Consider the following 15,402-nt stretch of genomic DNA (forward strand, 5'->3'; position numbering starts at 1 on the left):
AGGTATACTGGGTGCGTGCCCTGAATGACAAACGATGTTTAAAAGGACAATCCGTGGCACTTTACGAAGATTGGAAGCAGTATTCTGATAAATTTTCTGACTATATTCAGTATAGTTTCATGAGTGCGTTATATAACTGAAATATTACATGGCAAAACTGAGTTAGTCCAATAAAGGAAGACGACTGAGCGAAATAAGCTTAATGTTTGTGCCAGCAAAGAAACAATAATATCATGCGTTGTAAAGATTCTGGTAACCACGATTCGATCACGCATTATTTATATTTTTCGTTTCGATATTCTGGCCGAATATTTCTGGACGAAGAGCTTCTGCAACAAAGCACTCCAGAACTCGTGGAGTGGATAAAAAATATCGAAATTGCTATTAGTCTACAGTTTGTAGCTCTAGCATGTACGAGCACGTGTATTCCCTGTAGCAAATCATCACGATTGTGGCTAAATATGATCGATCTAGAACCTCACGTGAGTAGACTTCAGAGACATGGTCTCGAGACCTAGTATCGCACTATCCTGGAATGGATATACACCATTGTGATTGAGGAAATTTAAAAAAGCGTGAATCTAATTTGTTGTGGAAATGAGCTACGTTTAAAAACTGGGGTAAAAAGTAATAAATCATAATCTTGGTCTCTAGAAAGTACTGTTTCGTTTGCAATGTCGTTCACCTTGACACATATGAAACTGATGCCAGCATCTCGTTATTGCAGTTTCATATCATGTTTAAAAGGGAGAACGTGCACGTGTCCTACATTAGTACCGTGGATGTACTGTACGTGATAACTACTGTACACTGAGGTGAGAAAAGTCAAGGGACACAACCTAATATGGCTTCTGACCTCCTTTTGTCCTGCATGGTGCAACAGCTCGACATGGCGTAGTCTCAACAAGTCGTTGAAAGCCCCTTGCAGAAATAATGACTCGCGTTGCCCCTATGCCGTCCATAACTGCGGAATTGTTGCTGATGCAGAATTATTTGCACGAACTCATCTCCCGATTATGTCCCATAAATATTTGATGGGAGTCATATCGGGCGATCTTGGTGGCCAAATCATTCGCCCGAACTGTCCAGAGTGTTCTTCAAACCAATCGCGAACAATCGTGGACCGGGACATGGCACATTATCATCCATAAAAATTCCACCGCTGTTTGGGGACGTGAAGTCCATGAAGGGCTGCAAATGGTCTCCAAGCACTAGAACATAACAATTTCCAGTCAATGATAGATTCAGTTGGACCAGAGGATCCAGTCTATTCCATGTAAACACAGCCCACACCATTATGGGGCCGCCACCAGTGCACAGCGCCTTGTTGACAAGTTGGGTCCACAGCTTCATTGGTCTGCGTCACACTCTAACCCTACCATCAGCTCTTACCAACTGAAATCGGGACTCATCTGACCAGGCCACGGTTTTCCAGTCGTCTAGGATCCAACCGTTATGGCCATGTGCCCAGGAGAGGCGCTGCAGGCGATGTCGTGCTGTTAGCAAAGGCACTCGCAATGGTTATCTGCTGCCACAGCCCATTAACGCCTAATTTCGCCGAATTATCATAACCAGATACGTTCGTCGTGCGTCCCACATTGGTTTCAGCGGTAATTTCACGCAGTTTTGCTTGTCTGTTAGAACTGACAACTCTACGCATACGCCGCTGCTCTGGGTCGTTAAGTGAAGGCAGTCGGCCACTGCATTGCCCAAGGTGAGAGGTAACGCTGAAATTTGGTATTCTCGGCACAGTCTAGACGCTGTGGATCTCGGAATATTGAATTCGCTAACGGTTTCCGAAATGGGATGCTGCAACTACCATTCCGCATGTTAATTCCCGTCGTGCGGCCATAATCACGTCAGAAACTGTTTCACACGAATCACCTGAGTACAAATGACAGCTCCAATGCACTGCCTTTTTATACATTGTGTTCGTGATACTAGCGCCCTCTGTATATGTACATATTGTTATCCCATGGATTTCGTTACCTCAGTGTAATTTGTAAATGGTGCCCGTACAAAGTACTATGTACTGCAACTATCTTGGATTGAACAGGTACCTGCGCTGCATTTTAAAATTTTTGAGCATTATTTGTGAAACACCATATTTGCATCATCTAATTTTCAAGGTCATCATTTGATGTTAAAGCTTGCAAGAAATACTGATTTTAGAAGTCTGCCCTCCTTAAAAATAAATTATTATTTTTAATTTTATTTATACATTTTGATGATTTTCTTTGCTGTTCCAGAGGATACTGTTGGATTGCTTCAAAAACTGGGTCTATATATTCATTTTTATACGTCTGTATAAAACTAAACTCTGTTTTAACAAATCGAAAAAAAGGTATTTTTAAAGAATTCTTGATCATTGTTACCAATTTGGAAAAATAGTTTTGGGACTATGTTTACGAACTTCACAAAACTGGTATATTTTCACAATTTCATAACAGTCACTCACTGATGGCAACACATGTATTGATAAAGTAAAAAAAAAAAAAATACAGAACTGTGTTTGTATAGCACGGAATTACCATATCAGCATTTCAAGAGTCATGCTTATGTAAACTGTAGCATTAGAATAAAATACCAATATCAGTAGTTGTAGTACGGTATTCTGCCTTACGGCAGGTATTGTCTTGGGTTAAGCCTCTTCCAATTTTGTCTATGCATAGCCAATCTTTTCATTTCTGTATATTTGTCTCGTTTGATATTGTCCAGCATTTGATATCTTCTTTTCCCTCTTCCCCTTTTTCCCTCCACCATTCCTTCTATTCCTTCCTTCAATAAACTGTCCCTCCTCAAACAATGTCCAATCCAGTTCCGCTTTCTCTTTCTGATGACTTTCAGCATGTTTCTTTCTTCTCCAACTCTTCTTAATACTTCTTCATTCCTTACTCGCTTCATTCCTTACTCGGTCTTCCCATTTCACTTTTTCCATTCTTCTCGATATCCACATCCAGTCTTCTTTCATCTTCCTTCCTCAATGTCCAGGTCCCCGCACCATATAGTGCAACGCTCCAGATGTAACATTTGGCAAGTCTTTTCCACATATTTTTGTTTAGTGGTCCGCAAACTAATTTCTGATTCCTCTTGAATCCTTTTTTTGCCATTGCATTTCTTTTCATAGTTTCTGTTGAACAATACATATCATCCATTATTACACTTCCCACGTAACTGAAGTTATTCAATTGCTCTATCTCCTCTCCCCCTATTTTCATACTCCATTTTCTCCCCTTTCCTCCAATTACCATGCTGTTTGTTTTCTTCTTGTTAATCTTCATTTCATATTCTTCTGATTTTGTGTTTAGATCATCTAACATTTGTTCCATCTATCTTTCACTCTCTGCCATCACAACTATGTCATCTGCAAATCATACACTCCACTCTCCGACCCCCTATACAAACTCCTCTCCTTCCATCAAAACTTTCACTAATAATTTCCTCCAGATAGATATTGAACAGTGTTGGTGATAAACAACAGCCTTGTCTTACACCTCTTCCCAGTTCAATTTCTTCACTCATCACACCTCCTATTCTTACTCTTGCTCTCTGGTTCAAACATAAATTTCTAATTAGCCATCTATCCCTCCAGTCCTTAGGATTTCCATCAGTTTGTCCCACCTACAGCCTTCTCAAGATCAATGAACACAACATATACCTTCCTTTTCTTCTCCATGTAGCTCTTCCCTATCACTCTCAGTAGCCCAACTGCATGTCTAGTTCCTGTTCCTCGCCTGAAACCAAATTGTTCATCTCCTGTTACACAATTCAGCTTTCCATATAGTCTTCTGTTGAGCGTCCTCAGCAAGACTTTGGCTTCATGCGAAATCAGGCTCACCTTTCTATGTTCCTCACACTTTTTGCTGTTCTTTTTCTTTTCTATACCGTAGGTGTTAAGATACTTTCTGTAAAGTCCTTTGGTCATTTTCCTGTCACGTATATTTGATTACACAATTCAATCCACTCCCTTTTCCCGCCGGCCGCGGTGGTCTCGCGGTTCTAGGAGCGCAGTCAGGAACCGTGCGACTGCTACGGTCGCAGGTTCGAATCCTGCCTCGGGCATGGATGTGTGTGATGTCCTTAGGTTAGTTAGGTTTAAGTAGTTCTAAGTTCTAGGGGACTAATGACCACAGCAGTTGAGTCCCATAGTGCTCAGAGCCATTTGAACCATTTTTTGAACCGTTTTCCCCTCTTTCTCAAGTGACTTTAACAGTTCCGCAGGAATCTCATCAATTCCCATTGCCTTTACATTTTTCATCTCCTTCATAGATGCTTCAATCTCACAGTTAGTTAGTATTGCATTCCCTTTGTCATCATCTGCAACTTTATCTTTTTCTTCTATCCCAAGCTCTTCTTCACTTAGTCGGCTGTCTGCAGCATATAGCCATTCCATATATTCTTACCATCTTCTCATTATTTCTTGGGGTTCACTCACCATTTTACTATCTGCTGCCTCTACTTTCTTTAGTCCATTGTTGTTTCTTTTTTCCATGAATGCCAAATACATTGCTTCTTTGTACATCAGATCATATTTTCCTTCTTTCTCTATCTTGTCACACTTTTCTGTCAGCCACTTTTCCTTTGCTTTTTCTGTCTCCTTTCTTGGTTCATTATTTAACCTCCTGTAGCTGCGCTTCCCTTCTTCTGTGTTTACAGTTTTCCATTTCCCGCGGTCATCCATCTTGGTTATCATATCTGGTGTTACACATTCTTTCTTTACTTTCTCCTCTCGTTGACTCCAAGCGTTTCCTTAGCTGCATTTTTCATCCCATTTTTAAAACGTCCCATCTTATTTTCTGTGCATTCCGTTTCCTGTCCTTGCATCATGATTTCGTCCGCCCCTGGTAGCTGAGTGGTCAGCGCGACAGACTGTCAATCCTAAGGGCCCAGGCTCGATTCCCGGCTGGGTCGGAGATTTTCTCCGCTCAGGGACTGGGTGTTGTGTTGTCCTAATCATCATCATTTCATCCCCATCGACGCGCAAGTCGCCGAAGTGGCGTCAAATCGAAAGAGTTGCACCTGGCGAACGTTCTACCCGACGGGAGGCCCTAGTGACACGACATTTACATTTGTATCATGATTTCACAATATACATTCTCGGTTCTGGAAATGACAGAAGAAAGAGTGAAAATCAGTGATACATGGAATAAAATTTCAGAACATTAATACTGCATTTCATGGGATACATGGTTTCCTCTGTCACTGACTTTCCAAGATTGATAGACCGAGTGAGGAGGCGCCACCGGACTCGTATTCAGGACGACGACGGAAAAAGTCCACGTCCAGACATCCAGATTTAGGTTTTCAATGATTTCCCTACACAGAGTAAGGCGAATGATGGGATGGTTCCTCTGAAAGGACACAGGCAATTACCATCCCAGTCCTTCTGCAGTCTGAGGTTTTGCTCTGTCTCGAAGGACCTAGTCATCTCTCCTTCCAAGATGTTTGCATGGAAGTCGATTGGTATGAGCAAGATTTGATTCCAAGTCTTTCTGCAGTGTTGAGGAGGTATATTTAGCATCGGGTTGTTTGCTGTCCTTGTGGTATCATGTACTGATACCACCCTACCCCTTTCAGACCCCTACCCATACTTGAGATGAACATTTTCAAATAAATGCATTTTTGTAACTAAAAAAATATAGAATCGTGGACCAATTGCTTAGAAAATTTAATTTTTTAATTTTGATATAAATTTTGAACCCACGCGATTGTGTGGGTCGGGATTATCTTACATATTTATGTCATTTCTAGCAGTGATTTTCACGTAAGCAATTACTGTCTTTTGACAAACACGAATAAATATTACACTTCAGACATCTTGTTCTCGTCCTCTTCTTGCAAATTTTTTGCCTGCAGCAACGAGCTGAAGGCAAATCATCAACAGTTGGCCAGTGATGATATCCGTCTAGCCGCTTCTCATCACATGGTGTGTTTGCTGGTTTGTACATTTTATTTGGTGGCTCTTCAGCGGATTCACTTTCATGTTCCTGTCCTGAAGAAGAAGAAATTAGCGCTTCCCAAATCACTTGTCGGAATCCAAGATGATCTAAAGTGTTTTTCTTTTGTACTTTATTGGCTTCGCTTTCAACTTTGTATTGTAACCAAGAATTGACGCAAGCCAAATCAAGTAAATGAATCAAAACTTTTAAAGTCCACGTTTTTGTCTTCAATAAAGTCCTGTAGGTCTCCATTATTTGATCGCAGAGGTCCACTCCTCCCATACACAGGTTGTACTTCACTATGACTGCTGGGCATGCACTAAGATGAATATCTTTTCTGGTTTACTCCATCTCTCAACATTGCTTACAGGTTCACATCCTGTACAAGTAGAGGCAAGGGTCACAGCTTTTGAATCTTTCCACTGGACAATGACTATTTTATCATCGTCCCTGCAGAATTCTTCCATATCTCCTCTCTTCAGCCTTTTTTCTTCTGTCAGGTGAACTGGTTTCACTCTGTTTTCCATTAAGGTTCCTGTTCCTTCCAGCCCTAGGTCAAGTAACTGTTGCAATAATGGCAAAGCTGTAAAAAATCTATCAAAATATAGTCTTGCACCTTGAGGTAATGTTTGAGCAAGGCGAAGTATTACAGATGGCCCAAGAGCAAAGCCAACATCTTGCAGAGGAGTAGATTTACCTTGATAAAATTCGAAATCAAGTACTAAACCTTTCGTTGTTGCCAAAACAAAGTTTTTAATTCCCAAAGGGCGCGGTTTGTTTGGAACATACTGAGACAATGTGCAGCGTTCAGTAAATGGTACCATTTGCTCATCAATGGAATAATCATTTTCAGAGGGGCGTGGAAGTCTCAAACAAGCACTGCGTACAACATTAATGGCGGGTTGTACTTTCCACAATCTATTAGTTTCTGATTCACGTGGAATGTTGTTAGTGTCCACAACATGCAGTGCTGTTCTGAGAGTGAAGAGCCTGTCTCTAGGCATCCAATCTGCAATAGTTGGCATACGCAATGACTTCTGCCAGTACATCGCGTACGATGATATCTAATGCATCCCATAAGTACATGCTTGCCATACAGCTCTTTTATCTCTTGAGGATTTGTATGAAGCAACTTCCCTTTCTTCGAAAAGTAGTAACTGTTAGTCCAGTCAGATGCTAGCTGAAAAAATCTTCTGAGTAGTACTCGCTGAAATAGCTTATTGGAGTTTTAATTTCCTGTCCTCCCTCACTCTCTGGTTGCTCAAAAATTTTGGAGGTGAATTGTCTTTTTCTCCAGTGGACAAACGACGATGTGTTTCCACTGTTTTTTTAGAATTCTTTCTACTGTGTTGACTGGGAAAATTGTCCTGAACTTCTGGAGCAAAAAATGGTTCAAATGGCTCTGAGCACTATGGGACTCAACTGCTGAGGTCATTAGTCCCCTAGAACTTAGAACTAGTTAAACCTAACTAACCTAAGGACATCACAAACATCCATGCCCGAGGCAGGATTCGAACCTGCGACCGTAGCGGTCTTGCGGTTCCAGACTGCAGCGCCTTTAACCGCACGGCCACTTCGGCCGGCACGAACTTCTGGAGCAACTGGTAGAATTGTTGCAGAAGCATTGTTACAATTTTCCTCCTCGTCAGAAGATTCAGAGCTTTCTCCAAGTCTAGGCTTGATTGTTTGAAGAGTCCAAGTTGTATCTAACAATTCGTCATGACTACTGAAGACTTTCACTTCAGAGTCATCTAATATGGCTGGAATTTCCTCGTCAGTAAGCCCTAAAACGAAACAAACAAACGAACTGTGAAAATAATGCGTAAATACAATAGTAAAATGACTTATCTATTCCGTAATCTGTTCCGAATCGTAGCCACAAACATCGACCAAAAACGACCATATGCCGGTAAAATAGTCCCAACACGCACAATTGTGCGTGTGGATGTTACAGTTATTGTAGCTATGAAAGAATTCAAATAATTGGGGCAGACATATTTTTATTTACTTCTGTACACCTTTCGAAATCTCAAACACATTTTTCCAAATGTCAAAACGCAATAAATAAAGCACAATAAACATTTACCTCGACAGACATGCTTCCGACCCGCCATCTTGAAAATTACCAAAGATTAAGACACAATATCTCGCGTCTGTAACGAAATATCGATATAAATCGAGTTGTAGACGAAACAGAGATTCCTGCACACTCGTGTGACTTGGGACTCAACTGCATAGCGGAATAATATGATGCTGCAACGCAAATAAACCGCTCTATAGAGCGTGATCTGGCGGTTCCAATGGTGCGCTCAGAGCCACCCATTCAGTGGCTCCGTACTGCGAGCGCCCTCTATCGCCGCATTATCGGACGGTCGGCGGCAGCCAGACACCCCACTCGCGCTCGGCCCCATTTCAATATGTGATCCTACTCAGACGCCGCCTAGTCACGCCTCTGACACAGTAGTTCGTACTTTTGTTCTGAGAACTTCATCCTTGTTGACATTAATAGCTGGGCTCTTTCTTTATTGCTGCATTATTTGTAACGGGTTTCCGTTCGCTTGGAGAAATAAAAGTTAAGTAACTCTTCTGTTAACTGTGTTGACTGGTTCGCTAATCATTTCTGCACCTGTATAGCTTTCCTACGATGACTGTTGCCGCACCACCCTGTACCTCCCCTCTCCTTACCGTTGTGTGTGAAGTCGTAGACAACAGTCCTGTAGCCCAAAGCGTCACTGGTGAGATGGTTACACCGAAGCAAACAGGCACGTCTTTCTTTAGCCACTAATCTCGTAATCCTGCCACGATACCGGGCGACCGGATTCTATCAACAACCCTGTTATCTACTCGATGCTGCCGATACAACTCAGGAGTCACCCATCGCAGTCAGCAGGTGATCTACGTATTTAAAACTAACCTTACAGAATTAATGTCGTGAGGTTTCATATAAAAACCAGGATAATGTCATAATTACTAGCTTGCGATAGAAACTATGCGAGATTCAGCATGCATTTGTAGAACGGTGCCGCCGGCCGAAGTGGCCGTGTGGTTAAAGGCGCTGCAGTCTGGAACCGCAAGACCGTTACGGTCGCAGGTTCGAATCCTGCCTCGGGCATGGATGTTTGTGTTGTCCTTAGGTTAGTTAGGTTTAACTAGTTCTAAGTTCTAGGGGACTAATGACCTCAGCAGTTGAGTCCCATAGTGCTCAGAGCCATTTGAACCATTTTTTTGTAGAACGGTGCCGGCCGCTGTGACCGAGCGGCTCTAGGCGGTTCAGTCCGGAACAGCACGACTGCTACGGTCGCAGGTTCGAATCCTGCCTCGGGCATGGATGTGTGTGATGTCCTTAGGTTAGTTAGGTTTAAGTAGTTCTAAGTTCTAGGGGACTGGTGACCTCAGATGTTAAGTCCCATAGTGCTCAGAACCATTTGAACCATTTTTTTTTTTTTTTTTTTTTTTTTTGTAGAACGAGAGATTTCTCACTATAAAACTCGGTACCCTATCAACCCTGCTCTCTTTTCCTGACTTATGCGGTCTATGAAAATTCCTTCCACTGACACTCGGCTATGGTGGATTTTCTCTCTGTTACATACTTTAAAAATATCAAAGAATTGTAAAACGAGTGACAGAGGAAAACGAGGCTGTGCTTTGAAGCAAATAGAAGTGATACATTAAACACGGTCCAGTCACTTTAATGTGACCACCGCCTATATTCGATGTCAACGTGCAGTAACCGTTCACTGGTATCAAGTGGCAGCACTAGCAGTGGAGGATATATAAAGCGTGTCAGGGAGACACAGAAAACAGTGTAATTGAAGCCATTATGAGGAAATGGAGCGATTTATCTGATGTCCAAAAGGGTATGAACATTGCTTTTTGTGCCATTGGTGCACTATTCGCGTGCCACCGTGGTTAAGGTACAAGGTGTACATAAAGCCCGGGAACACTTTCAATTATTTATTGCACAAGAACTTAACATTGTCAAGATGTCATACATATTGCATTTTGGAGAGAAACTAGCTTTTTTTTCTGACATTCGATATGCGAACCATGAGATGAGTGACCTGGCTCGATTCCTTGCCATATCCACCTCAGCATGGCATCGTCGTCAGTGGCAGTCGCTTTCCATATTCTCTCCTGGAGCTCTGCTACATTACACGGTAGAGCACTCCGTGTTCAGGCCACAAGTGGCCCATCGGGACCATCCGACCGCCGTGTCATCCTCAGCTGAAAATGCGAATAGGAGGGGCGTGTGGTCAGCACACCGCTCTCCCGGTCGTTATGATGGTTTTCTTTAACCGGAGCCGCCACTATTCGGTCGAGTAGCTCCTCAGTTGGCATCACGAGGCTGAGTGCACCCCGAAAAATGGCAACAGCTCATGCTGGCCCGGATGGTCACTCATCCAAGTGCCGGCCACGCCCGACAGCGCTTAACTTCGGTGATCTGACGGGAACCGGTGTATCCACTGCGGCAAGGCTGTTGCCCAGAGGCAGTACATAAACAAGATCTTTAATGTGTCATTGTTGGTGGCTTCTTACCGTACCTGGTTGTAAACATCCGTCGAACTCCAACACACAGAAAGCTCGCTCCGCACCTGAACTCGCCATGTTTGCAACTAGCGCAGACTATCGGCAGATTACCAAACTACGCTGTGGCTCACATTAATTGACCGAACGGCGTCCTTGGTCAGCGGTATTGCACTGGGACAGTTTTGTGAACATCCAGAATTCCTGATCCATATGGGAGGAAAAGCTAAGATATGGTTGTCAGAATTCTTTACTATCCCGCTGACTGGTCAACTTCCATTTGTGTTTAAAAAGGCTCAGATAATATCTGTTCTGAAACTTGGCAAACCCAGCAACATGGTAGAAAGCTATCGCCCCATTGCCCTACTTAGCTGCTGCTACAAGCTTTTTGAAAGGCTAGTATATAACAGAATAAGTAGCGCTATCCTAGAGAACGTTCCAGTTGATCAGGCAGGCTTCAGACCAGGGCGTAGCTGCTGCGACCAAGTATTCTCTCTCACATCCTTGATAGTCAGGATACCAAATGAAGCAGAAAACATTTGTGGCGTTTGTTGATATAACTGCCGCCTTCGACACTGTATGGAGGGAAGGCCTTATCTACAAATTTCTGCGCATCATACCCTGCAGAACAATGGCTCGACTGATTAACAGCACGCTAAGCGATCACAAGTTCCAGGTAATCACTGGAAGCAACATAAGTAAGGAGAGGAAGCTGGACAACGGATTGCCTCAAGGATCAGTTCTCTCACCATTACTGTTCAACCTATATCTATCTGATCTACCTGACACTTCGTCCAGAAAATACTGCTATGCCGATGACATGGCTCTAGCCGTACGACACCAGGAAATGAAGACAACAGAATAGATTCTAACCAATGACCTGACTGCAGTAGATAATTACTTCAAAATCTGGAGAATCCAACCCAATGGGAGTAAAACAGAAGTGTGTTGCTTCCATTTAAATAATCGGTTGGCGAAGGTAAAATTGGAAACAAGTTTCAGAGGCCGAATTCTTCGTCATAAGTGGAACCCAAAATATCTTGGTGTCATCCTGGACCATACACTATGCTTCAAACAACACCTTCTTAGCTCAAAAGCTGAGGACTCGAAACAACATCCTCCATAAGCTATGCGGAACTACCTGGGGATCTTCAGCAACCACCCTGCGATCTTCAGCTCTGGGCTTGGTGTACTCAAGTGCACCTGTTTGGATGAATAGTCATCATACGAGGCTTGCTGATACTCAACTGAATACGACAATGCGCGTAATATCTGGCGCAATCAGATCTACGCCAGTTTATTGGCTTCCACTGTTAACCGATATAATGCCTGCTGATCTACGCAGATGTACTGCCCTTATGAGAGAATTTCACAAGATCTCCAGGAATTCTAATCTACCTGTGCATAGCGACCTGCCACTTTTAAATCGTAAGAGACTAAAATCACGCCATCCAACTCTGTGCGATGCTTCTGACATGGTTGCTAAGGATTTCAAACCTCTTGAAAAATGGAAAGGTCGGTGGGAAGCAGTGACAGATGTGCGCCTGCATAACATCTTTTCAGGTGCTAAACTTCCAAGTGGATTCGATCTACCATGCAATACCTGGACTACTCTCAACAGAATCCGTACCGGCCATGTCCGATGCAGGGATGCTCTCTTAAGTGGAAGAAGCTGCCTAATAGACCCTGTGACTGTGGGGCTCCATACCAGACTGTTAACCACATTGTCAGTGAATGCAGGATTCGAGCCTATCACGGTGCTGAGGAGGATTTCCTGCTAGCAACTCCAGATGCAGTGCGCTGGATTGAAGGACTGGATATTCAGTTGTAAAGACAAACTTAAGTTTCTTGTGTGTCAATATGTACATATGTACATGTAATTTAATTTCATGATATGTCTGTATTAGCCATACGCTAAATAAATATGAGCTGTAGAAACTCGTCGCGGTGTAGCACACTGGTGATGAAGATTCGAACTTGGCATTCTCGCAAGTGGCGTGACTGTTCTTTTGGGTGCGGCGCACTGTTTTTCTGGCCTAGACCAAAAGACTCAACTGACAAAGGTTTACAGCACGATGTATTAACATAAACTTTCAGTTTTCCAGTAGCGAACGAAAGCGCTTCTCCTTCGTGAAGGTTGTCGATTAGTGTTCTGATTCTGGGAAAAAAGTTTCAGTGACAACCTTTATCTGGAGGGGAACTGAGATATGGCGATATACAAGTTATGATCGCTGCTGACGGCGATTCGTCTGTCAGATGAGGACTTAGTGTTCACTATTTTTCTTCCTTTCATTTTTACAATCATGCGCAACGACTGTAATGCACCACTGAAGTGCGAAGGTACTCATCAGTCACCCACATGATTCCGTTTCTGTTCTGATATGGAAGCCAATGCGATAGGAAGTTCTCAAAGAATGATAGGCATGTTCAGTCTCAGATAACCAGACATCCAGATCTCTGCCATCCAAAGGCGTCACCACGCTGAATAATAAGTGCAAAGATTTAGGCACTCGAACCAAGACGACACAAGTGAGCCGCTTTCCAGCTTTTACCGCGATAAAGCAGCAGAACGCAGTAAAAGTACTTCAACAAACATTCGGAGATCCTGTGAATGGAATCTGATATTAAATTCGCTGCCAACAGAAAATGTAGCGATTTTAAAGACAAAATCTTTTAGCTTAATTTACTTCTATCAGTCGAATTGACGTTTTCTTTGCAAAGGTTATTTTTTGTATTAGTGTAGCGAACAGTACTTGCCAAAGCAAGTTCCGCTTCCAAATAAAAAATACCTGTCTTTCGTGAGGCTACTGAAATTTCCAGGCCTTCAGATTTCCCAAGAGGAAATTCAGGACAGTTAAGGTCATATGAACAGGAGCCTGACATTAGAGAGGAAAAGGTTTTAAGACTTTCAGGTAGCAAAGAATTATGTTGACACCAATAACTTGTCTTGCGGAGTTAACGTTCGTCACAGCCCCCCCTCCCCTCCACGCCCACACACACACACACACACACACACACACACACTTACATAATTCCTAGTCACCAGGTACTCTCTCCTTCGCAGACTCCGTAGTGACTGTCTTGCTGGTAACACATTAACTGACAAACCTAGAAGAAAACAGTTGTTGTAAGTATAATGGAATTTAACCGGTAAATACGTGGCCTAATATAATTCTACAGATAACTGTAAGACTGGTTTTCCCAAATGTTAATCCTCTGAGGTTACTGGAACACATAAGCACACAATTTCTTTTTGTTATATCGGTTCCTCCATGTGCCAAAATTGAGAATTTTACTTTTTGAAGCTTGAAAGTAAGATCATTTTTATGAGAAGGTGAAAGTAGCATTTCTTTTAATAGCTGTGCTTTTGTTCCTAATGAGAATATCATTTTGTGTTATTTTAGAACCAGGAAACGCACTTTTTAACGTATCTGTCAAATGGTCAGTGGTATTAAAACGAATGGTTCAGATGGCTCTGAGCACTATGGGACTTAAATGCTGAGGTCATCGGTCCCCTAGAACTTAGAACTACTTAAACCTAACTAACCTAAGGACATCACACACATCCAAGGCCGAGGCAGGATTCGAAACTGCGACCGTAGCGGTCGCGCGGTTCCAGACTATAGCGCCTAGAACCGCTCGGCCACCCCGGCCGGCTAAAACGAATGTCATGAGCTGGTAGCGACAAGGCAGTTTTAAGTTCGGGTTCTGCAGTTTTTTTTGTAGATTTTAGACAAAAACTTTGCAAAAGTAGAGCATGATTTTTCAGTGATATCCCTTAACTCACGAGGAGGCTTTTCTATAACGTATACTACGAGGACTCTCTGTAACCTTATATTTAAAACAAGATTAAAGGTACAAATAATTTGAAATTTTAAAGTTATATTATGCAATATATATTTTTACAATTATTTAAGTGTTATTTAAATGCTCTTTGTTTATTTTACTGCACTAAATAAAGCCTGCAGCATTTTACTTTTCAACATACAAAGTCATATACTTTTGTGTGGTTTTTTAAGTAGTACACATAAATGAACTCTTAGAGGACTGAATTTTACATTTTGAAAAATTGTAGTTTCTCGAATGTAAGTAAATTTCCACATAAAACTAAATTCCATGTTTTAAACTTGCCATAAAAATTCCACTCGGTAGGTGCAAAGAGAAAGTACAAAATTGACATTCAGTGATAAAATCCACAGATTTCTTTATCACTACAGAGAAAGCATTTGATTTTAACTAACACTTTTAAGTATTTTATTGGAGAAAGAGAAAGATATCCATCACGATTGCCCTGAACTCTTTGCTCTGAATGATCCATTTGTTCGATAGTAGAACTGTATTCACTGGCTATTGCAAAATCGTCGGCGTTTTCGGCTATTTATTGTATGTGTATACACTGAGACCTTCCTCCATTCACCGACTAACAATTTCATCAAACTCGAGAAAGTTAAAACTGACACGTTCCTACGAACACATTTTGTACTATACCGAAGAAAACAGGTATGTAGTTCACGAGGCGCGATCTAGGAGACTCTTAACTCATGTCAGTAACACGTGTCAACTACAAATAAAGGGGGTCATGACGCAACCTACAACAAAACATTGTAGGGTGGCAATTTAAGGAGGGTAGGCGCAGTATAGAAGCATTCCGCTGCAACTGAACGTTGGACAGCGAGTTCGAAAATTTTCGTGCGGTCAGACACACCACACCTCGTGAGTGAAGGGATACTATTCATTTTATTAATGTGCTATTGTATTACCTATGTTTCTTTAACCATTGTGGCCGCATTGGGGTACCTAGGTAACCTTCATAACAATAACAGTCAATTTTTCAGGTGTATTGAAACTAGTGTATACAAGCTTTAGGTTATTTCCCATTTGCATCTGTAAGTGTCAAAATAAAAGCCAAATTAAAATACTGTCAAAGAAGAGCATGTAA

General features: G+C 42.1%; 1 protein-coding gene and 1 pseudogene across 4 annotated transcripts in view; one reads left to right on the plus strand and one right to left on the minus strand.

Annotated features, from left to right (window-relative positions):
- LOC126259235 (myosin heavy chain 95F) overlaps positions 1-15,402 on the plus strand; it is a 399,009-nt gene that overhangs the window by 181,417 nt on the left and 202,190 nt on the right. The window lies entirely within an intron of this gene.
- Positions 10,304-10,421, minus strand: LOC126261225 (5S ribosomal RNA; annotated as a pseudogene).

This window comes from Schistocerca nitens, chromosome 5 (assembly GCF_023898315.1).
Source record: "Schistocerca nitens isolate TAMUIC-IGC-003100 chromosome 5, iqSchNite1.1, whole genome shotgun sequence".
Classification (NCBI taxonomy): Eukaryota; Metazoa; Arthropoda; class Insecta; order Orthoptera; family Acrididae; genus Schistocerca; species Schistocerca nitens.